We start from the raw sequence: 26,902 nt of genomic DNA, 5'->3' as shown, positions 1-26,902 counted from the left end.
GATCCCATAACCTCTGAACTGGCCCATGTAGCTACAGTAGAATGCTGCTGAGTGCCAGAGCTGAGCTAGGCTAACCCAGTGAAGAACTGTCACTAGGAGAAGTACAAAATAATACAACCCCTACTGGTCGTTAGTGGAAAGGCCATCGCTAATGATAATTGCTAACTTTCAAAGGCTAGGGTTATGTCCCAAATGGCATCCTATTCCCATTGCAGTGCACTAGTTCATATGGATCTGGTCAAATGTAGTGCACTATAAAGGGAATACGGTGCCATTTGGGACAGTACCTGGTTCTGTTCTGACAGTCATCAGTGTGGGTTGCTGTGGTGAGTCAGAGATAAGATAACCATCATTAGCTGTCCTATCTGCTCTCTGTGGAAAGACTTTTCTTTGGCTCATTTGCACTGAGTATGAGAGAAAATATCAGGATTTCAAATAACACCTTTGGATGAGAGGATGTTTAAAAAGCATGTTTAAAGATGTTTAAAGATGATGTTTTAAAAAAAGTGTATCTTAAAAGAAAAAAAATGAAGACCCTTGCCTTGTTTGCACTATCAAACACACTTGTCTTTTCTTACTAGCACTGACTTTGGATATAGCTATATGTGGTTGTCTCACTAAGCTATCTTAAGATGAATACACAAACTGTAAGTCACTCTGGATGAGAGCGTCTGCTAAATGACTAAAATGTCAAATGTAATTCCTCAAGTTAAGTTAAAACGATTGATGACAAGCTGATATTTTCCCAAGAGAATGTTTGACGTACATATCTGATGGTAAGCCGTTATGAGATGGCTTCTTGGTGAATGAGATGAGCTAGTTATTTGCTACAATCTCCTACTGTATTATGCAGCACAATATATGTTATGCATGACCACATATAAATTAATGACTTAATGACTTGTATGCCTCAAACACACCAAATGTCCCCCCAACACCCAACACCCATGCACATATACACTCTCACACACACGCACGCACTCACACACACACACACATTTTATATAATTCAACCAATACTGCATTTTGAAAGACAAAATAGAAATTCACTTCTTACTTTCAATAATTAGACACATGGTTGTGTCCCAAATGGCACCCATCGTGCTCTAGTCAAAAGAAGTGCACTATGTAGGGAATAGGGTGCAATTTAGGATGCAGGCTTATGTCAGATGCTGAGGTGTTGAGACTAAATTGTATGCCAAACAAAAACCATTGATTGCAAAGTTAAACAAACCATACAACTCTAAGCACAATAACTACTTTTAAAAATGTCCACTGAAAATGTTTCAAAAACTCATATACTCGAAGAACAGTGTAGATGTAATGTTTTGTAACAGAATGACTGTAAAATCTCCCTCGGTTTTTTATTTGACAAAGTTTTCCAAAAACCCAAACAAGAACACATTTTGTTGGTACAGACCAGATCAAATCTGAACCAATCTTAGACGTCTATGTTTCACAAGTGTGGACACCGTAAAGCACAGTACAGCACAGAAGAGTAGAGTAGTGTAACGTTCAGTACAGTGCAGTTCACTACAGTACAGTACAATACAAGGCTGGTGTTATGGGCGGGCCTTAGGGGGCCTGGCCTACCCTACCATACCTCCTTGCCCGTCAAAATAAAATATTGAAATATTGATCATTTATTTGCCGAGACAAGTGGTGACAGAAAGATGAATCAATCTCAGTTAAAGCATCCAAGCGAGCGTAACAGCGCCCCTCTGTCTCAGTATGTGTAGACCATGTATCCGATGCTGTATGGACCAATAGAGTATGGCTTGTCATACTATTTCTGTCCAGACAGAATCAGATATATGGGTTTCATATAGAGGGGCGCTGTTTCACTCGGTCGGATGCTTTCTCTGGTGATATTGTTTCAGCAGAGAGGAAGAGCTCACTCTCGCCAAAATCTGTCTAGTATAAGCCCAAAGCTTTTCTATGGGAATAATATGCAGACCTCAGTTGTCACCTGCCTTCCCGCCTTTGGGACAAAGACTCACATTTTTAGGGCAGAGACATTAAAATCGCATCATTATATACAGATCTCTGGTTTCAGCCTCTTGCAAATTAGAAAGGAAAGTTGGCGGGTGCACAGTGCACTTTTAGGATGCTGGATTGCCCTAAAGTAAATGGATGTTTCCTCAAATTATATAATTACTACTGTCTAAATAAAATTATTCAAAATTCACTACATAACAGTATGTGGACACCTGCTCGCCAAACATCTCATTCCAAAATCATGGGCATAAATATGGAGTTGGTCCCCCCTTTGCTGCTATAACAGCCTACACTCTTCTAGGAAGGCTTTCCACTAGATGTTGGAACATTGCTGCGGGGACTTGCTTCCATTCAGCCACACGAACATTAGTGAGGTCGGGCACTGATGTTGGGTGATTAGTCCTGGCTCGCAGTCGGCGTTCCAATTCATCCCAAAGGTGTTCGATGGGGTTTAGATCAGGGCTCTGTGCAGGCCAAGGGCACCGATCTCGACAAACCATTTCTGTGTGGACCTCGTTTTGTGCACGGGGGGCATTGTCATGCTGAAACAGGAAAGGGCCTTCCCAAACTGTTGCCACAAAGATGGAAGCACAGAATCGTCTAGAATGTCATTGTATGCTGTAGCGTTAAGTTTTCCCTTTACTGTAACTAAGGAGCCTAGCCTGAACCATGGGGCTCTGAACCATGAAAAACAGCCCCAGACCACTATTCCTCCTCCACCAAACCTGTTGGCACTAGGCATTCGGGCAGATAGTGTTCTCCTGGCATTCGCCAAACTCAGATTCGTCCTTCAGACTGCCAGATGGTGAAGCGTGATTTATCACTCCAGAGAATGCAGTTCCACTGCTCCGGAGTCTAACGCTGGAGTTGTGTAACTCACCATGTACACCACAGATTTTTCTTCACCTTACGCAAGTCAACAAAAAATGTAAACATTTTTACGAAGTCTGTTTTCTTTTACATCCATTGCAAATGATAGTTCCTCAGTATTTGAAAAATCTTTCCAACACACCCGGCCTCGATAATCACCAAGCCTCGATGTGAAAGAGCAAAATATCATCATCTGATGATCCCATATATCTAATGGAAACGTCATAAAAATATGCTCTCTGTCCCGAGCTCACTGGCACAGGAACTTTTTGAGGGCCCGGAATTGGCTAGTTGATATGATGTTGCAAGTTCGCTAGTGAGAGCTTCAGACCGTACCAAGTGATGATTTGATACAATGTTGCACTTCACTAGCAATATATCAAGTCAAGACAGATAGAGAGGGAGGCAGACAGGTGCAGTAGAGAGATAAATGTGATTGAAAGAACCAGAATTTTCATCAGGATATTTTCTATATTTTATTTGTCGTCTTTAGGCCTAGGTATTTTACTTAGTTGACAATGGAAGTTATAGGTCTACTGCTGCATCTATGCTCTCATTTCTTTAGCTGCCAATGGATCACAGTGAATCAATGTGTCTATATGGCAGAGGCTAGTGCTCTTTTGCTATAGTTGATTTTACATTTTTTTATTTGTATCGTTTTACTTCAGATTTTTATGATTAACCATGTGACAATGATTTTGAGAAACTAAAACATTATTTTAGACTACTATTACAGCCATTTAAAAAAAATGTGAACTAGCTTGTCACTATACTCTACACTACATTTCTTTACTGTACTGTACTGTACTAAAATCTACTTTACTGTAGAGTACTGTACTGTACTGACATACGCTACTCTTCTTGTCTTAACTGTACTCTACTGTCATGTGTTGTCCAATCTTCTGCAACATAGACGTCAATGATTGTTTCAGATTTGGACTGGACAAATTTCAGCTACATTTCAATGTCCGGTTTCCATTGGTGCTCAGTGGGTAAGGATGCTGGTAACAGTAAATGGAAAGAGAGTGGGCTCATGGGTAAGTGTCATTAAGAGCCGCGAGAGGTGACATTAACTGGAGAGAGGAGAGAGAGAGACATGGGGAGAGATAGGGAGGGGTTGTCCAAACTGTTTTTATAATTATGAACTGGGCACAACAGTATGCCAGTGGGAGGACAGTAGGTGACCCAACTGTGGTTTGTGACTACTATCAATCTTCGTTTTAGCCAATTCAATTGCAGTCATTGTGTTACAGATTTTTCAGTCATTCTGTTTGTGATTTCATTTTAATCACTTAATAAATCATAAACAACATTGTATCAGTAAAAACATTATAACAAATGAGAGGTCTACCTTTACTTGTTACTTCTGTGAACTTTCATTATCCTCACTCCTCATGTGGGAGAGAAATGTTTAAATATCTTGAAGATGTGAAGGCTTTTGTAACTGAATGTCAAGACACTAGGCAAGATTTCTTAAATGTACAGAAGGAAAATGTTCAGCTAAATATAAATGTTGATTGTACTTGGCAAGGGTCTTAACTTCAACATTATTATGTTTTAAAGTATTTATAATACCTCTTAAGACTTTTTCTGGTAGTTTTCTACGACCCCTTTACATCTGATCAGAAATCAAATCTTTTGCCTATTACAAATTTTAGGATAGAAGATGGTTCAAAATGTACATACGCATTCATTTAAAATATATGTGTATACTCTTAGCTTTCATTTGACACCAAATGTGATGTTCTCCTATGAACTTCACGGGGTGCTCATGGATCATTTTACATGGAAATGGCCATCAGGGTTGGGGACACAGGAGGCTACTGAGGGGAGAACGGCTCATAGTAATGTCTGGAACGGAGCCATTGGAATGGAATTAAACACATGAAACCCATATGTTCTCTGTATTTGATACCATTCCACTAATTCCACTCTAGCCATTCCCACGAGCCCATCCTAGAGGGGTTGGGTTAAATGCGGAAGCCACATTTCAGTTGAATACATTCAGTTGGACAACTGACTAGGTATCCCCCTTTCCCTTTCCCAATTAAGGTGCCACCAACCTCCTGTGGTTGGGATGTAACGGATTATATGTAATCTGTTGTATGTAACGGATTATATGTAATCTGTTGTATGTAACGGATTATATGTAATCTGTTGTATGTAACGGATTATATGTAATCTGTTGTATGTAACGGATTACAATATATTTTTTTACTGTAATCCGTTACTTTACCATCAGAAATGTTGTCATCAGATTACAGATACTTTTTTTTTTAAACGTCCTCCCCCTTCCTGCTAGGATTACTTTGAACCTTTTACTGCAGTGGGCTAAATCAGGATCACACAGAGTGTTTCTTGGTAGTCTTAAACAAATCTACTTTGTAACAAAAGTATACATCTCACATGCAGTACATGGTTATGGGCTTAAGAAAAAACAAGGCACATGTACCATGTCAGATATAGAGTTGAAATGTGTTCAATTTTGACTGTGCTTCGCAATATTGAATGTTATATAAATCACAGAAGACTGAAATATAACAAAACCGTTCAACATTTAAACATAAGATTTGCAGCAGGTTTTTTAACAATGTTTATTAATTATGAAATGTTAAAATATGAAATAACATTCCACCCATTTTTTTATTTTTTATTTCACCTTTATTTAAACAGGTAGGCCAGTTGAGAACAAGTTCTCATTTACAACTGCGACCTGGCCAAGATAAAGCAAAGCAGTTCGACACAAACAACAACACAGAGTTACACATGGAATAAACAAACATACAGTCAATAACGCAATAGAAAGGTCTATATACAGTGAGTGCAAATGAGGTAAGATGAGGGAGGTAAGGCAATAAATAGGCCATAGTGGCGAAATAATTACAATTTAGCAATTAAACACTGGAGTGATAGATGTGCAGGAGATGAATGTGCAAGTAGAGATACTGGGAAGCAAAGGAGCAAGATCAATACATAAATACGGTATGGGGATGAGGTAGTTGGATGGGCTATTTACAGATGGGCTATGTACAGGTGCAGTGATCTGTGAGCTGCTCTGACAGCTGGTGCTTAAAGTTAGTGAGGGAGGTAAGAGTCTCCAGCTTCAGAGATTTTTGCAGGTCGTTCTAGTCATTGGCAGCAGAGAACTGGAAGGAAAGGCGGCCAAAGTAGGAATTGGCTTTGGGGGTGACCAGTGAGATATACCTGCTGGAGCGCGTGCTACGGGTGGGTGATGCTATGGTGACCAGTGAACTGAGATAAGGCGGGGATTTACCTAGCAAAGACTTATAGATGACCTGGAGCCAGTGGGTTTGGTGACGAATATGAAGCGAGAGCCAGCCAACGAGAGTATATAGGTCGCAGTGGTGGGTTGTATATGGGGCTTTGGTGACAAAATGGATAGCACTGTGATAGACTGCATGCAATTTGCTGAGTAGAATGTTGGAGGCTATTTTGTAAATGACATCGTCAAAGTCAAGGATCGGCAGGATAGTCAGTTTTACGAGGGTATGTTTGGCAGCATGAGTGAAGGATGCTTTGTTGCGAAATAGGAAGCCGATTTTAGATTTAATTTTGGATTGGAGATGCTTAATGTGAGTCTGGAAGGATAGTTTACTATCTAAGCAGACACCTAAGTATGTGTAGTTGTCCACATATTCTAAGTCAGAACCGTCCAGAGTAGTGATGCTGAACGGGCGGGCAGGTGCGGACAGCGATTGGTTGAAGAGCATGCATTTAGTTTTATGAGCCATTAGGCCACTAGAGGGGGATTTGGTAATTTGACTGCAGGAAATGGCTACATTGAGAAAGGATGTTTGTGCAATTATATATGTATTTTTAAGCCTTTCTGTTTTCTCAATGACATTCAAATCAGCATTAAAAAAGGAGCAAGTTGGGCCTCCTGAGTGGCACAACTGTCTAAGGCACTGCATCGCTGTGCTAGAGGCGTCACTACAGACCCAGCAGCCGGCCGCGACCGGGAGACCTATGAGGTGGTGCACAATTGGCCCAGCGTCGTCCGGGTTACTTTCAAAGGGTTGTCCCGACTTGAAAGAATCTGAGCTAATTTCCTGCTATTCTACACATTTTGCCATGAGGATGAGAGAAAATGTTTCCTGTCATTCTAAATATTTCTTTGATAGGTTATGACATGTTGCAAATTTTTCTGTGCGTGTCCCAAATTTCAGCACTGAGTCAAACAGATCAAGAGACATAAACATGTGCCCATTATAGCGCCACCTTGTGGTTGATTGTATTGTTCTTGCATATGTTGAGTCTTGACAGTGTTTGCAACATATGTGCCAAATGTTGTTACAATACGAATATCCTTGACTGATTTATATGCACGCCCACATGAATCTTTATTGGTCAATATGTTGTTTTAGATACTAGTCTGGAAGATATTGCATTGAGAGACCTTTGTCCATAGATACCACATATCAAGTTTTGTGCAGATCGGTAATTTGGTGCAAGAAAAGTACCGTTTAAGTTTTTTTCACAACATTCTAAATGGCGGCAAATCCATCAATACGGACCGTATGGGTCCCTGAGGCAAATTTGTTCTTTGTGAGGAGAGGGACCTATGCACCCAATGTCATGACTTTAGGTCAAACCAGTTGAGGGGCGTGACCTTTCAAGTTTGCATTTTCAATCTCTTGTTATAGCACCACCATCTGGCCAATCAGTATAATTTTGTAAATGTCATGACGCATCATGGATGGTCAGTCCTTGCATACATTGGATGGTCAGTCCTTGCTCTGTCTATTGTTCTGAGAATGAATACATTTCTCCAGGCCCATCCTTCAGCTATTTATATTTTTTCACCAGGTAAATTGACTGTAAACACAGTCTCATTTACAGCAACATCCTGGGGAATAGTTAAAGGGGAGATGAATGAGCCAATTGGAAGCTGGGGATGATTAGCTGGCCATGATGGTATGAGGGCCAGATTGGGAATTTAGCCCAGTAGGGTTAACACCCCTACTCTTACAATAAGTGCCATGGGATCTTTAGTGACCACAGAGATTTAGAATACCCATTTAATGTCCCATCCAAAAGAAAGCACCCTACATAGGGCAATGTTCCCAATCACTGCCCTGGGGATATTTGTTTTAGACCAAATGAAACAGTGACTCTTACTGGCCCTCCAAAATAATTTCCAGCAGCATCTGGTCTCACATGGTCACATGGTCTCACTGGTCTCACATCCAGGGACTGACCAGGACCAACCATGCTTAGCATCAGAGGTAAGCCAGCAGTGGTATGCTGCTGGCTAAAAGGTGGGGTGCCCACTTTGTTATTGTTTCAACTGTGGATTTGCCCTTTAAACGGCTCCTAAGTGTCATCAACAGAAATGTAAACAATATAGTAAATGCTGCATATGGCATAAATTTTTCACAAATAAACAGCACTTTTTGGCAGTGCTCAAACCATGCCATTCCATGAGAGCAGCATTTCTTTTTCAACTCGAAGCAATGAACCCAATCCTCCATGACAACAATATTATAAACAACAGAATAGGCTAATTAGTCCTTAGTTTTGGGGTTATGCTCAGGTTAAACATTTTGGCTAATCTATACTTCCATAATTCCAAGTCCTATTCTTGAAGATAAGGGGTATTACATTAATTGGAATGCCTGAAAATCTGACGTACTTTGGTTTTTAATTTAAAGATATAACATGATCGTATTATTATCTGTAGTAGAAAGCAGTGGGTTAGAAGAAGCCTACATAACCAACCCATAAAGTAAAATGCAACATTCATGTATGGCCAGTTATGTAAACTCTAACATTGATTTATCCTGCAATAGATGTCATTCAAATGGTAATATTCATTTTTGTCTTCTTCTAATTCACAGGAGGCTGCTGAGGGGAGAACGGCTCATAATAATGGCTGGAACTGCGCAAATGGAATGGTATCAAACACATGGAAACCATGTGTTTGATGTATTTGATACCATTCCACTTATTCCACTGAAGTCATCAACTCGGGCATGTTTTCCCCAATAGGCACCTCCATAATCCTGTGTTCTAATGCCTCTTAAGGGGATAGTAATCTAAAAGTAATCCGATTACGTTAATGAGTTTGGGTAATACAAAAGTTACATTACTGATTACAATTTTGGACAGGTAACTAGTAACTGTAATGGATTACATTTAGAAAGTAACCTATTCAACCGTGATGGCCATTTATCGTTTGTATGACACTATCACATACCTGGTTGAACCACAATCCCTGGAGAGAGGCACTTAAAGATGATTTGTTAATATAGAAAATCCTCACAAGCACCACCTATGGTAATTCCAACCATCTTTTAAAGTTGGAGACATCATTATCATGCTGTTAATATAGTATCATACACATCAATAGTCCTCCTCCTCATCTCTGTTGTTTGGACAGGTTATAGCCTACTTGGCATCTCTGGATCAAATGTCATCCTATCCCTGGACAGCTGTTTTGCATCAGCCTGGGGCACAACAACACAAAACAAAACACAGTTGCTATTTATGATAGGCAAACAGCAGGTCACTTTAACCAAACAAGCCAGCCAGGAAGAAAACCATAACATAGAATTGGCAGTTATAAAGGATGCTCTTCAGGCTGCAGACAGAGTGATACAGACATCTAATATTATTAGTGTCATTTGACAGGGACCATGTCCAACAAATACCCACCAGATTAAAACATCACAACTGATTCACATGTTGGATATGACTATAACATCCCCCTGAGGGAACCATGGTGCCCTTAAAATGCAAATCAACATGTTACTACTTTGTCATTTATATGATAGTAAGGTACTCAATTAAATGGTAACTTAAGCTAAGGTTTAGTTGTAGAAAAAAGTCCTGTTTGATCTGGTGTAATTGAGAGATATTACAGTGAGGTTCCAGTGATTAGGTTCATTACCTGTTCTAATGAATTCCACAGAGCATCAAAGAGGCTGAGCTGCTGCAGTGTGTGTGTGTGTGTGTTCCTCCATGCTGTTTTGCAAGGCTCATTAAGTGGATTTAACCTCAGCTTCTTCTGCTTGTTAACATGATCTTCAGGATGACTCAATTATAGGGCTTATAATAAGACCTGGCACAACATCCAAGACCTTGCACAACAACCTCCATCACCGAACAACTTATCTCATTAACATACTTTAATATCATACAGGAAGTCAACCACCAAGAATCCCAGGAATATTTGTTCCACTAACAGCTTAATAACACACAGCAAGTCAAGGCAACCACAGAGAAACAATGACCTGACACAACAACCTCACAGAAAACAACTAATCTAATTAACAGCAAACAGCAAATAAACCACCAAGAAACCAAGGAACTATATATGTCAACCGGATTGACCAAACAACCTCTATCATCAACCTTTGTTGTTAACGTTAGCAAGGTTGCAGTCATATAAATAGTCATTTTATGTCACAGGTCATTTAAGCACCAGGCAACAACCAATCAGCAATTATGTTGTATCTACAGTGTACTCAACCGCTGTCATGAGACGAGTATGTCTCCAAACCTTTCTAAGGATGTTGCACAGCTCCCATCTTACCACGATTGACTTTCCCTCAACTTGATTAGAATTTTAACACTGACTGATCAATTGTAGTGATTCAAGACATTCAGTTTAACTGGAACTGAATTGTGTCAAATGAAGCTAATCTCATGAAACAGTGTATAATCAAGTATTCCAATATGCATCTTAAGGTCAACAGGTAGTTAAGTACATGTCTTGCTTTTTTCAGGCTCAAAGATGTCTTCCAAACATTGCCCTGGCAGCCAATATCTTCACCAGGAAATACTGTATATATTTAATGAATGATGAAGCCGGCCAGGAAACAAACCAGAACATAGAATTGGCAGTTATAAATGACGCTCTTCAGGCTGCAGACAGAGTGATACAGACATCTAATATTATTAGTGTCATTTGACAGGGACCATGTCCAACAAATACCCACCAGATTAAAACATCACAACTGATTCACATGTTGGCTATGACTATAACATCCCCCTGAGGGAACCATGGTGCCCTTAAAATGCAAATCAACATGTTACTACTTTGTCATTTATATGATAGTAAGGTACTCAATTAAACTATCATTTATGCAGTGGTTTATTTGTGGAGAAAATTCCTGTTTGATCTGGTGTAATTGAGAGATATTACAGTGAGGTTTCAGTGATTAGGTCACTGTTAGAAACTATGACCTGTTCTAATGAATCCCACAGAGCATCACAGAGACTGAGCTGCTGCAGGTTGTGTGTGTGCGTGCGTGTGCGCGGCGTGTGCACATACATGTGTGTTTTCCTCATCAGAACTCCCTGTAAGAGTTCCCCTCGGAGCTGTTGACTGCCCAGCATGCGTAGAGAGAGCTGTTCAGCTCAGAAAATCTCCTTTTGCGCTCTCTCTCTCTCTCATCTCCTTCTTTTGCGCTCTCTCTCTCTCATCTCCTTCTTTTGCTCTCTCTCTCTCTCATCTCCTTCTTTTGCGCTCTCTCTCTCTCTCTCTCTCTCTCTCTCTCTCTCTCTCTCTCTCTCTCTCTCTCTCTCTCTCTCTCTCTCTCTCTCTCTCTCTCTCTCTCTCTCTCTCTCTCTCTCTCTCTCCCTTTGCTTTGATGACAGCATTGCACACTCTTGGCATTCACTCAACCAGCTTTATGAGGTAGTCACCTCGATTGCATTTCAATTAACAGGTGTGCCTTGTTAAAAGTTCATTTGTGGAATTTCTTTCTTTCTTAATGGATTTCTTTCCCTTCTGGAATGAGTAGGTATGTCCAGAATGTTGACTGGTACTGTATATATATACTGTATACACACTGAGTATTCAAAACATTAGAGGAATTAGAGGACACCTGCTCTTTCCATGACATAGACTGACCAGATTAATCCAGGTGAGAGCTATGATCACTTATTGATGTCACTTGTAAACAAAGGGAAGGAGACAGGTTAAATAAGGATTTTTAAGCCTTGATAGAATTGAGACATGGATTGTGTGTGTGCCATTCAGAGGGTGAATGGGTAAGACAAAATATTGAAGTGCCTTTGAACGGGGTATGGTACTGTAGTAGGTGTCAGGTGGACCAGTTCGTGTCAAGAACTGCAACGCTGCTGGGTTTTTCACACAGTTTTCCGTGTGTATTAAAAATGGTCCACCACCCAAAATACATCCTGTCAACTTGATACAACTGTGAGAAGCATTGGAGTCAACATGGGCCAGCATCTCTGTGGAACGCTTTCAACACCTTGTGGGAAAAAAACTGAAATACCTTATTTACATAAGTATTCAGACCCTTTGCTATGAGACTCAAAATGTATCTCAGGTGCATCTTGTTTCCATTGATCATCCTTGAGATGTTTCTACAACTTGATTGGAGTCCACCTTTGGTAAATTCAATTGATTGGACATGATTTGGAAAGGCACACACCTGTCTATATAAGGTCCCATACTTGACAGTGCGTGTCAGAGCAAAAACCAAGCCATGAGGTCAAACGAATTGTCCGTAGAGCTCCGAGACAGAATTGTGTCGAGGCACAGATCTGGAGAAGGATACCAAAACATTTATGCAGCATTGAAGGTCACCAAGAACACAGTGGCCTCCATCATTCTTAAATGTATGACCAAGAACCCGATGGTCACTCTGACAGAGCTATAGAGTTCCTCTGTGGAGATGGGAGAACTTTCCATAAGGACAACCATCTCTGCAGCACTCCGCCAATCATTCCTTTATGGTAGAGTGGCCAGACGGAAGCCACAACTCAGTAAAAGCCCGCTTGGAATTTGCCAAAAGGCACCTAAAGACTCTCAGACAGTGAAAAACAAGATTATATGGTCTGATATAACCAAGATTGAACTCTTTGGCCTGAAGGACAAGCGTCACGTCTGAAGGAAACTTGGCACCATCTCTACGGTGAAGCACGGTGGTGGCAGCATCGTGATGTGGGGATGTTTTTCAGTGGCAGGGACTGGGAGACTAGTCAGGATCGAGGCAAAGATCGAGGCAAAGTACAGAGAGATCCTTGATAAAAAACCTGGTCCAGAGCACTCAGGACCTCAGACTGGGAAAAAGGTTCACCTTCCAACAGGACAACAACCCTATGCACACAGCCAATGCAATGCAGGAGTGGCTTCAGGACAAGTCTCTGAATTTCCTTGAGTGGTCCAGCCAGAGCCCAGACTTGAACCCAATCGAACATCTCTGGAGTGACCTGAAAATAGCTGTGCAGTGATGCTCCCCATCCAACCTGACAGAGCTTGAGAGGATCTGCAGAGAAGAATGAGAGAAACTCTCCAAATACCGGTGTGCCAAAATTAGCGTCATACAGTAGCGTCATACCCAAGAAGACTCAATGCTGTAATTGCTGCCAAAGGTGATTCAACAAAGTACTGATTAAAGGGTTTGAATACTTATGAAATGTAATATTTCGGGTTTTTTATTTTTAATACATTTGCAAACATTTCTAAAAACCTGTTTATGCTTTGTCATTATGTGGTATTGTGTGTAGATTGATGAGGGGGGAATTTAATCAATTTTAGAATAAGGCTGTAACGTAACAAAATCTGGAAAAAGTCAAGGGGTCTGAATACTTTCTGAAGGCACTGTGTACTACACCTGGTGCAGAAAAATATTACAGAGTTGTTATTTTCCCTCTAAATGTTAGCCTATGTATGAAGTTAACCAAGGGTAAATGAAACCTTTATGGTTCACTGCTTCCAAGTGATGGTGACATTTTATAAAAAATTTAAAATACATTCAATCTTTTTTTCCTTAAACACAAACGTGTTCCAATTTTGCTTGGCTTCGCTCGTTCCTGTGGGCAAGTGCATTTAAAGGGTTTAGACCATTAGCAGGGAATGACAGCATGCTAATGAGGACAGATGCCACAGCTTCAGAAACGTTTAGAACATTATTACCATATGTAGCAATTTAGAATTAAATTCAGTCTTGGCTTCCTCCAATCACAAGAAACAGTTTTCTCCACAGTGGAAACAATGTTTTTACTGTACCACGAGTGTTCACTGTTTCATAGAGTGAATAAACATCTGAGAATATTTACTTACACAAACACACAAGCAATGAATGACATTGGGGAGATATAAAACACATTGAATTGTCTTTATAATTGTTTTGGGTTAGAATGCCTCATTATTTGTTCTGCATATCATCGTCCATTCCTTGACTATGGTTATTATCCATGCTAATGATCCAACCTAACTAAGGAGAAGAGGCAGTCTAACAGATGTCCTCAGAGACTAATTAGAGACTGTGGAAAGGTGGAATCCCCACAAAGGTGTCCCGTTAACGGGACAGTTGTAAATCATGCAGAGCCTTGTGTCACGATCGCAGATTTTAGAGAAGCAACAAATATCGGTACGTATAAGCTTCTTATATCGGCTGAAATCTTAAATTCTTGGTAATATAACTGCACTGTCCAATTTACAGTAACTATTACTGCGAGAAAATGCCATGCTATTGTTTGAGGAGAGCTCCTAACAACAAAACACTTTTTTCAACACGATAGGTTTGATAAATTCACCTCTGAAGGTGAAATGTGTACCTACATTCTGAAATCTTGCTCTGATTTATCATCCAAAGGGTCCCAGAGATAACATGAAGTGTAGTTTTGTTAGATTAAATCCTTTTTCATATCCTAAAAAGGTCCATATAGCATGCACGATCGATTTTGTATTTCCACTCGTTCAATTTGCAAAGAAAGGAATCTGTGAAAATCTAACCCGAAACATTATTTCAACCAGTCAAATCACATTCGTATTTATTCCTCAGAGATCCTAGAATGTAACCAGACTTCACTATATCATTAGGGGTGTAGTATATCCTATAGGACACCAAATTAGATCAGAGAGTGACACCTGCATGGCACGTCGATGACACGGGCGGTCATCACTTCATTGACTGTAACTTTATCAAATAAGCACCAATCGGGGTCAAACAACGCTAGCTAGATAGCCAATGAGCTGGGCTTTACGGGAGTGTCGGGAAACCCCGTATCTGTTGCAAAGTGTAGCTGCTAACCTTGTGCGACAGCAAGTCTTTTCCTTTTGGACAAAATTATAAGAATATGGAGAGTTATGAAGTTATGAAAACTGGGTGTTTTGCAAATGTTGAACTTATAATATGACTACTAGTACTGGAAAAGCTAAATCAAAGTCCAAGTATACAGATTTGACGATATTCTTGCAGAAAAATGTAATGTGAATGTGAATGTCTCCTTCACGATTTGCCTAAATGTACCTGGGTGGCTTCACACTAAAAGTCATGTAGTTTGATCATACTTCAAGTTATCAGTCTGAAACTTTGCACATACACTGCTGCCATCTTGTGAACACCATCGGAATTACATCCTGAGTGATGGTTAGATTTGGGGCCTTTTTGTTGCATTTCAAAGATGGTGGTAAAAAAAATGGTTGTTCTTTTCTTTGTATTTTCTTCTACCAGATCTAATGCATTATATTCTCCTACATACAATTCACATTTCCACAAACTTCAAAGTGTTTCCTTTCAAATGGTACCAAGAATATGCATATCCTTGCTTCAGGGCCTGAGCTACAGGCAGTTAGATTTGGGTATGTCATTTTAAGTGAAAATTGAAAAAAGGGAAGTTAAGAAGTTAAAATGCAGCAATTTTAAATCTTAACTTCCATTCAGTAATAGTTCAACTTTGCTTAACTTGCAATAATACATCATAAAAAAAAACAAATCATACTGTTCTTTCACACATAAAGAAACTACCATGAACTCATGGAATGTCAAGGAAACCAGGAATTGTGAATATTTTCCATCACAAAAGGTTAGCCTTCATTCCTTAGTTGCCTACATTAACTCTAAGGTCTGTCTGTAGGCAATGTGATGATCTCAGATCTCCATTCCTCGTCAAAACAAAGCTGTCAGTAACTTTACCGTGGTCCTTGAGGACTGAAGTGAACCAATGCTGTATACAATGAACCAGCAAACATTACTGCAAACTAAGAATCAGAGTCCTTCTAATGCTTTGTGTCTCTCTGGACATTGCCTATACCTTTGCTAGACTATTCCTTGATATTTTGTCACTTACCAACCATTGTGAAGAGATGCTATATAATGAACTAGCAAACGTTACTGGTAAATCAAGATGTGAGTGCCTTTTAGTGCAGTTGCGTATTCTGTACATGTATGTACAGCCTTTGTGTCTCTCTAGAAAAGACCATACCTATCTCTCAACTACCAACTAACAAACTGTTCTTGACTCGGTTGTTGAGACAAAAGGTTTTGTATGAACCTAGCCAATGTATCACTGTTTTGTCCACTTTATAAGTATATACTGTATTCTAGGCTTGGCTCATCCTATATAACTACTGCTGTACACAGCTTTTCTATTAATATACTGTATATACACACCATTCACATACATATATATGCTAAAAATATATATAAACGTAATATATAAACGCATGCATCAATTTCAACGTTTTTACTGAGTTACAGTTCATATAAGGTAATCAGTCAATTTAAATAAATTCCTTAGGCCCTAATCTATGGATTTCACGTGACTGGGCAGGGGCGCAGCTATGGGCGGGCCTGGCTCTCAAAGGGTTTGGGCCTATGCCCTCCCAGGCCCACCCACAGATGCACCCATAGCTGCGATAAGAGTCTAATAAATTTATTTCAACCAATGGGGAGCAAGGCCCAGCCAATCAGTATGAGTTTTTCCCAACAGATGGGATTTATTACAGACTCTTTGTTTATAAACTCAGCAAAAAAAGAAATGTCCTCTCACTGTCAACTGCATTTCATTTCAGCAAACTTAACATTTGTAAATATTTGTATGAACATAACAAGATTCAACAACTGAGACAAAAACTGAACAAGTTCCACAGAAGTGGAATAATGTGTCCCTGATCAAGGGGAGGGGGGTCAAAATCAAAAGTAACAGTCAGTATCTGGTGTGGCCACCAGCTGCATTAAGTACTGCAGTGCATCTCCTCCTCGTGGACTGCACCAGATTCACCAGTTCTTATTGTTAGATGTTACCTAACTCTTCCACCAAGGCACCTGCAATTTCCTGGACATTTCTGGGGGGGAATGGCCCTAGCCCTCACCCTCTGATCCAACAGGTCCCAGACGTGCTCATTGGGATTGAGATCCGGGCTCTTCGCTGGCCATGGCAGAACACTGACATTCCTATCTTGCAGGAAATCACGCACAGAATGAGCAGTATGGCTGGTGGCATTGTCATGCTGCAGGAAGGGTACCACATGAGGGAGGAGGATGTCTTCCCTGTCACGCACAGCGTTGAGATTGCCTGCAATGACAACAAGCTCAGTCCGATGACACTGTGACACACTTCCCCAGACCATGACGGACCCTCCACCTCCAAACCGATCCCGCTCCAGAGTACAGGCCTCGGTGTAACGCTCATTCCTTCGACGATAAATGTGAATCCGACCATCACCCCTGGTGAGACAAAACTGTGACTCGTCAGTGAAGAGCACTTTTTGACAGTCCTGTCTGGTCCAGCGACGGTGGGTTTGTGCCCATAGGCCACATTGTTGCCGGTGATGTCTGGTGAGGACCTGCCTTACAACAGGCCTACAACCCTCAGTCCAGCCTCTCTCAGCCTATTGCGGACAGTCTGAGCACTGATGGAGCGATTGTGCGTTCCTGGTGTAACTCGGGCAGTTGTTGTTGCTGTCCTGTACCTGTACCGCAGGTGTGATGTTCGGATGTACCGATCCTGTGCAGGTGTTGTTGCACGTGGTCTGCCACTGCGAGGATGATCAGCTGTCCGTCCTGTCTCCCTATAGCGCTGTCTTAGGCGTCTCACAGTACGGACATTGCAATTTACTGCCCTGGACACATCTGCAGTCCTCGTGCCTCCTTGTAGCATGCCTAAGGCATGTTCACACAGATGAGCATGGACCCTGGGTGTCTTTCTTTTGGTGTTTTTCAGAGTCAGTAGAAAGGCCTCTTTAGTGTCCTAAGTTTTCATAACTGTGACCTTAATTGCCTACCGTCTGTAAGCTGTTAGTGTATTAACGACCGTTCCACAGGTGCATGTTCATTAAATGTTTATGGTTCATTGAACAAGCATGGGAAACAGTGTCTAAACCCTTTACAATGAAGATTTGTGAAGTTATTTGGATTTTTACGAATTATCTTTGAAAGACAGGGTCCTGAAAAAAGGCTGTTTCTTTCTTTGCTGAGTTCATATATATATAATATACAAATATATATACAGTTGAAGTCAGAAGTTTACATACACTTAGGTTGGAATCATTAAAACTCGTTTTCAACCACTCCACAAATTTCTTGTTAACAATCTAGTTTTGGCAAGATGGTTAGGACATCTACTTTGTGCATGACACAAGTCATTTTTACAACAATTGTTGACAGATTATTTCACTTAAAATTCACTGTATCACAATTACAGTGGGTCAGAAGTTTACATACACTAAGTTGACTGTGCCTTTAAACAGCTTGGAAAATTCCAGAAAATTATGTCATGGCTATAGAAGCTTCTAATTGACATAATTTGAGTCAATTGGAGGTGTACCTGTGGATGTATTTCAAGGCCTACCTTCAAACTCAGTGTCGCTTTGTTTGACATTTGTGCTCATGTGCTCAGTGTGAACCTGCTTTCATCTGTGAAGTGCACAGGGCGCCAGTGGCGAATTTGCCAATCTTGGTGTTCTCTGGCAAATGCCAAACGTCCTGCACGGTGTTGGGCTGTAAGCACAACCCCCACCTGTGGACGTCGGGCCCTCATACCACCCTCATGGAGTCTGTTTCTGATCGTTTGAGCAGACACATGCACATTTGTGGCCTGCTGGAGGTCATTTTGCAGGGCTCTGGCAGTGCTCCTCCTTGCACAAAGGCGGAGGTAGCAGTCCTGCTGCTGGGTTGTTGCCCTCCTACGGCCTCCTCCACGTCTCCTGATGTACTGGCCTGTCTCCTGGTAGCGCCTCCATGCTCTGGACACTACGCTGACAGACACAGCAAACCTTCTTGCCACAGCTCGCATTGATGTGCCATCCTGGATGAGCTGCACTACCTGAGCCACTTGTGTGGGTTGTAGACTCCGTCTCATGCTACCACTAGAGGGAAAGCACCGCCAGCATTCAAAAGTGACCAAAACATCAGCCAGGAAGCATAGGAACTGAGAAGTGGTCTGTGGTCACCACCTGCAGAACCACTCCTTTATTGGGGGTGTCTTGTTAATTGCCTATAATTTCCACCTTTTGTCTATTCCATTTGCACAACAGCATGTGACATTTATTGTCAATCAGTGTTGCTTCCTAAGTGGACAGTTTGATTTCACAGAAGTGTGATTGACTTGGAGTTACATTGTGTTGTTTAAGTGTTCCCTTTATTTTTTTGAGCAGTGTATATACATATATATATATCTACATACATATATATATATATATATATATATATATATATATATATATATATATATATATATATATATATATATATATATGTAGATAGATATATGTGTATATATATATATATATATATATATATGTATGTAGATAGATATATGTATATATATATGTAGATGATATATGTATGCATAAACTTCGACTCCGCCAATCCCTCCGTGTGCCCCCCCCAAGACCTTTTTTTGGAGCTGCCTCTCGGGCTTCCGTGACCGGGTCTTGTCCCCTGCCATTCTCTCCTCCCCGGTCCAGCTCGTCCTCCAGGTTGGCGCACACTGCTTGGTCCCTTGGTGGTGGGTAGTTCTGTCACGGCCGTCAAAGGAAGTGGGCCAAAGTGCAGCGTGGTGAGCGTACATTATCCTTTATTTTGGAATGACGCCAACAAAACAATAAACAAAATACACAACCGTGAAGCTTACGAGGGCATAGTGCCACAAACACAAGTCAACTACCCACAACGAAAGGAGGGATAAAGGGCTACCTAAGTATGGTTCCCAATCAGAGACAACGATAGACAGCTGTCCCTGATTGAGAACCATACCGGGCCAAAACATAGAAACACAAAATCATAGAAAACAAAAACATAGAATGCCCACCCCAAATCACACCCTGACCAAACCAAATAGAGACATTAAAAGGCTCTCTAAGGTCAGGGCGTGACAGCTGCAGTCATGGAATGTCACGCTTTGAGCACTGAAAAGTGCTATTTCAATGTGAAAATTGTATGCCATATGCTGCATTTGCTGTAGGCCTATTGTTTACCTTTTTGTTGGTGACACTTTGATATCGTCATAATATGCAGCTGTTTAAAGGGCAAATCCACAGATGAAACAATAACAAAACAACCTCTGTTTTGGTAAAAAACTGAGGTATGGGCCTGGAGAAATGTAACCACTCTCAGATTAATAGACAGAGCTATAGATGCAAGGACTGACCATCCATGATATCAAAATTATTGTTTTAACCATGTTATGAGGCTATACAGTGTTTGTTTACATTTACAATGATGACAAACATTAGAGAAAAACAAGCTTGTATTTTGGTTTCTCATGGAGTGTGACAGTTGAACTAAGCTCATGAGCCATTTATAAGTTATATTCTTCAAGAACCAATGGATTTATGCAGTACCAGTCAAACGTTTGGACACACCTACTCATTCAATGGTTTTTCTTAATTTTTTACATTGTAGAATAATAGTGAAGACATCAAAACTATGAAATAACACATATGGATCATGTAGTAACCAAAGCAGTGTTAAACAAATGCTGTTCCCACATATGCTGAGCACTTGTTGACTGTTTTTCCTTCACTCTGCAGTCCAACTCATTCCAAACCATCTCAATTGGGTTGAGGTCGGGTGATTGTGGAGGCCAGGTCATCTGATGCAGCACTCCATCACTCTCCTTGGTCAAATAGCCCTTACACAGCCTGGAGGTTTGTTTTGGGTCATTGCCCTATTGAAAAACAAATGATCGTCCCACGAAGGGATGGCGTATCGCTGCAGAATGCTGTGGTAGCCATGCTGGTTAAGTATGCCTTGAATTATAAATAAATAACAGACAGTGTCACAAGCAAAGCATCCCACACCATCATACCTCCTCCGTGCTTCACGGTGGGAATTACACATGCAGAGATCATCCGTTCACCTACTCTGCATCTCACAAAGACACGGCGGTTGGAACCAAAAATCTCAAATTTGGACTCATCAGACCAAAGGACAGATTTCCACCAGTCTGATGTCCATTGCTCATGTTTCTTGGCCCAAGCAAGTCTCTTCTTCTTATTGGTGTCCTTTAATAGTGGTTTCTTTGCAGAAATTCGACCATGAAGGCCTGATTCATGTCTCCTCTGAACAGCTAATGTTGAGATGTGTCTGTTACTTGAACTCTGTGAAGCATTTATTTGGGCTGCAATTTCTGAGGCTGATAACTCTAATGAACTTATCCTCTGCAGCAGAGGTAACTCTGGGTCTTCCTTTCCTGTGTTTTTCTTTTCTTTTCACTTCACCAATTTGGAGTATTTTGTGAATGTCCTTTACACGAAATCCAAATAAAAATCCATTTAAATTACAGGTTGTAATGCAACAAAATAGGAAAAATGCCAAAGGGGATGAATACTTTTGCAAGGCATTGTACGTTACTGAGTTTGGGTAATCGACAAGTTACGTTACTGATTACTATTTTGGACAGGTAACTAGTAACTGTAACGGATTACATTTAGAAAGTAACCTACCCAACCCTGCCCTTTGACACTCAAGACCTGTCTCTCCATTTACTGACCAACCTGTCTACAATCTCCCACCAATCATCTCCCATCGTCCCTGTGCAACAACCTGCCTACCTGTCAAAACATTTTTGTAATTCATGTCCCAGAGAATAAATAGGGTCTCTGTAATCCCTGAATTGACTTTCCATTCATCAAAGTGAATAGGATTACAGGGCCCTCTCAGGCTTTCCATATTCTGTATCCCCTGGAAGAGGAATGCACAGGCATGTTGACAGGGATGCCACACTTAAAGCCTGTTATTTCATTAGAGCTACGCTATAGATCACTTCTCAACGACAGCTCTGGGACTATGTGGTCCACCTCCTTGTGGCCTCTACTAGTCCCCCACACTCTAGAACATATCTCTCTCTGTTTTTCTCTCTTCCTCTCTCTCTTCCTCTCTCTACATCCCTCTCTCTCCCTTTCTCTCACTACATCCCTTTCTCTCCCATTCTTTCTCTACGTCCCTCTCTTCTTTTCATCCCTCTCTCTCTCATTCTCTCTCCCTTTCTCCCTCTGGCCCCTCCACACCCTTTTGAAAGGAGACCCATAACCACCAGTCCCAAACAACTATGTTGTCCAAATTAGAGGAATTAGCTTTCAGTTAAATGTTGGCACTTTGGTCAAATAACTTGGGCTAATTGAGAAGGATGATGTTATCTGACATGCCAATTTCACGCTGGAGCACCTCAGAGAGCTAACTGTCTCCATCAGGGGGATCATTGGATTGCATTCTAGCACCATTGTTTGATCTGTAAGAAACCAATACATAATTAATTATGTGATCTTTACAGTATGTCCACACAAAAGCCAAAGAAAGGCACCTTCACTGTGCTGTATAGGAATACTTAGTTTTACCTTTGATGTTGCTACTTGTGCAGACAGGGACATGTACTGTACGCATGCTCAAATGTTTAGTTTGTTTTCTTGTTTGTTTGTTCATGATTTATGGTTTACACTGATTTGACACAATTAACAGCATTTCTGTCATATAACTACACCTCCGTGTATGTACAGAACCATAAATCAATGTCCAGTCTGTGGGAAATGTACTATCCTTGTACCATGACCTCATTCCCTCCCTCAGTATCTCTCTTATTGTAAAGCAACATGACAAACAATCTATTTTGCATACTTTATGTGTGTGGGGTTTATTTTATTTTTCCTCTGAGAGATACAAACATTACACCAAAAGATACCAGTACATGGCACAAGTAAGTTCATTTTCGCTGACCCTTTAAAACGTCTACAGGATCAGTGGGTCCCCCGCGGGACGTTTGAGCTAACGCAGGCTAATGTGATTAGCATGAGGTTGTAAGTAACAAGAACATTTTCCAGGACATAGACATACCTGATATTGGCAGAAAGCTTAAATTGTTAATCTAACTGCACTGTCCAATTTACATTTACAATTTACATTTTGAACAGAAATACAATGGTTCATTGGATCAGTCTAAACCTTTGCACATACACAGCTGCCGTCTAGTGGCCAAAATCTAAATTGCGCCTGGGCTGGGATAATACATTATCAATCAATCAAATGTATTTATAAAGCCCTTTTTACATCAGCCTATGTCACAAAGTGCTGTACAGAAACCCAGCCTAAAACCCCAAACAGCAAGCAATGTAGATGTAGAAGCCTTTCTCTTGCATTTCGCAGATGGTACAATTAAAAAAAAAAAAATCTTTGTATTGTCTTTTACCAGATCTAATGTGTTATATTCTCCTACATTAATTTAATATTTCCACAAACTTCAGTGTTTCCTTTCAAATGGTATCAAGAATATGCATATCCTTGCTTCATGGCCTGAGCTACAGGCAGTTAGATTTTGGTACGTCAGTTTAGGTGAAAATTGAAAAAAAGGGGCGGATCATTAAGATGTGCCATCATTATGCCAATCTCTGAGCTTTGATGTGAGGGAGAAAGCGTGTGTGTGGACATAACATTTCTACAAAAACACTATTCTGAATTCTGAAGATGAATGTTCAAGAGTTAATGAGCCTTGGAATGTTCCCTGTCCTGTTTACATAATGGACTGCCAACATAATACAAAAGCACATTAGTATATATCAAATATACACAACCAGAAAATCTACCACATTAAGTTACAGAGAGAAGAGACTCTGACCAAATGTGGAAGATTATCAAGAATTTACCTGGCCATGCCATGAACTCTACATATATACGCACGCGAGGTCCTCTGTTGGCACATCACTTGAGCTCGGCAAGTAAAAAGTAAAAGGATGAGATTGTAAGCACAGATGAATGTAAAGCTTTACTTCTCTCTCTCTCTCTCTCTCTCTCTCTCTCTCAATTTAAGGGCTTTATTGGCATGGGAAACATATGTTCACATGTTTACATTACCTAAGCAAGTGAAATAGATAATAAACAAAAGTGATATAAACAATAAGTTCCAAAAGAATAAAGAGATTTCAAATGTCATATTATGTGCAAATAGTTAAAGTACAAAAGGGAAAATAAATAAACATAAACATGGGTTGTATTTACGATGGTGTTTGTTCTTCACTGGTTGCCCTTTTCTTGTGGCAACAGGTCACACATCTTTCTGCTGTGATGGCACACTGTGGTATTTCATCCAATAGACATGGGAGTTTATCTCTCTCTCTCTCTCTGTCTTCATCCCACTCTGTCTCTTCCTCTCGCCCACTCTCTCTATCAAATGTTACATTACAAAACCACTTATGGTATTGGGGGGCTAGCTGTAAAACAGGCAGGATTTTATTTCAAGCTATTATATTCACAGACCATCAGCCATACAGGGATATCAGCCCACAGTGTAGTGCAGGACTCATAATCCTGACCGCATCTGAATGGGGTCCCATAGTAACCAGTAATTACATGTTAATGCAACACAAACATTCTGAGTCATCCTTATTCAAATGGAAATAAACCATTTTTCCATCAAGTGCATTGAGTAGGTAATAAAGAGCTGCACATGATGACCCTTTCAATACGAAAGCTTTTCTGTATGATGTTGGCTCGCAATGCGAGTGTTTCATTAATTCATTGGGCATTAATTAAAAGACGACAAAGATGTTCACATTGTCTCCCTCATCTTGTAGACCAGGGGTTCCCAAACTTTTTAACTCGTGGGCCCCCCTTCCAGCATTGGGGAACATCCCGTGCCCCCCACCCCTTGCGCACAAGCATAAGCCACGTCTATTTCTATGGGCACAAGCGCTGTTCATGACACAACCTCAAAGCCTCCATCCTCCTTTCCAGTATTACTGCCCAAATAGTGGCTGAAGATTTGGATATTGAAAGATGGTTTGGTATTGGTATAACTGTGCTCTGTTGTTTGTTGTGGGAACAGAATCTGTATACAATGCATCACGTCTTACCACGTAGACACCCCATCTGACAAGGTCCCTGACCGGCAAACGAGACAACAAACAAAATAAGTAAACAGACATCAGCAAGCTAATGTGAGCTATTCTCTCTCTCCCTCTCCCTCTCTCTATCCCACCCTTTCTCTCTCCCTCTTGCCACCTCTTCCCCCTCTCTCTTCTCTTTCTCTTTCTCTCTCCCACTCTCTCTCTCAAAAAGGTCTAAAATCAGATCAGATTTCTACACACAGATATTGGCAGTATCATTAACTTTGTTAACTTCACCGGCATGCGGCTTCTTGACAATAAAAATGAAAGACCTTTCATAAGTTAAGATAAACCTGAGATCCAATTAAAGCGTGCCCATAAATCACGACTATCACACAGTGTCAGACCATGGAGCACGCAGAGCAGGCAAAGGCATTAGTGTCAGAAAATCAAATTAGATTAATCTGGGGTCTAAAGAGACAGAGAGAAAGAGAGACAGACAGACAGACAGACAGACAGACAGACAGACAGACAGACAGACAGACAGACAGACAGACAGACAGACAGACAGACAGACAGACAGACAGACAGACAGACAGACAGACAGACAGACAGACAGACAGACAGACAGACAGACAGACAGACAGACAGACAGACAGACAGACAGACAGACAGACAGACAGACAGACAGACAGACAGACAGACAGACAGACAGACAGACAGACAGACAGACAGACAGACAGACAGACAGACAGACAGTGAGAGTGAAACAGAGAGACAACCCCAAAGATCTGAGGGAAGATCAGATTCAGAGAAGCATCCACAACCAAATCAAACAGAGACATGTTTTTATTTATAAATTATCATGTTAAAAAAATCTCCACCTATTGGTAATGAAGTCTTAATTTCCAGGAACTAGAGGTTCATATTCCAGTAGCTAGAGGTTCAATGGTAGCAGATAATATGCAGAGTGTCTATTTTGTATTGCTCAGATATCTTCACCTATTGGTCATGGAGTCTCAGCTCTGTCCGTGGTACTGAACTGACGGTTTATATATATATTTTTTTCATGATGCTGAATGGTCTATGGGACTGAATTTGATGCCTGACACGTGGGTGCTGTCCATGAACATTGTCACACTCTTCAAACTGAATGACCTACGTATCAAGAGACTTGCCTCCAGTTGTCTACTGAGCACATACAGCATGACACCATTGTACTATGCATGTTTTATTCCTACTTGTTCTGTGCTGACAGTGAAGCATTTTAATATCATTTACTTGTTTCTGGAAGGAGGTTTTGCATGTCTTTGCCCTCACTTGCATTGAATTACAAACCATGGTTATGGCTGTACTGTATATTTGCATAAATGTCCATTTTACATTTCAATGTCAAGGGCATTTAAACATGTGGCTGTGCATATGAAACATCCCGGCAAACAGGAGACATCCTGAGGACATTCAGTGACACTCCCATTAGATCCCGTAGGGGTTTTGGCTCAACATTGTCCTATTGACCTTCTGAGAACGTTCTAAGAATGTTGCGTGATGGTCCCAAGGGAATTTTCTCTGGAGGGCCTTTGTCTTGTTCCTAGGATGTCACTGAGGACCATGTCAGGAACTTTTTAGGACATTCTCAGGACTTTCATCTTACTAGTCCTTAGCGTGATGGTCACAAGGGAATAAATAGCCTAATCTTCATGACTAATGTTCAAACTTTGACGTCATGAGTATCCAGGTTCTAGTCTAATGCTTCTAAAAATGTTAAGCATAACCGTGTTGAAGGAGCTCTCAACCAGCCTTACACTTCACAGATTAGGGTGTTTTTTCTGTTGGTGTAACCTCAAATTTAGTTTCCATGCAAATCTTTTACCACACTGCTCACAGGCACTGCTCTTTTACATGTGTGCTGCCTTTGCAGAAGGTTAGAAAGGTGTATGCATGTTAATTTAGAATTCTCAACTACACGCTTAGTAAAGAAGGTGCTATCTAGAA

Source organism: Salvelinus namaycush, chromosome 20 (genome assembly GCF_016432855.1).
Source record: "Salvelinus namaycush isolate Seneca chromosome 20, SaNama_1.0, whole genome shotgun sequence".
NCBI lineage: Eukaryota > Metazoa > Chordata > Actinopteri > Salmoniformes > Salmonidae > Salvelinus > Salvelinus namaycush.
This window is presented reverse-complemented; position numbering follows the sequence as displayed.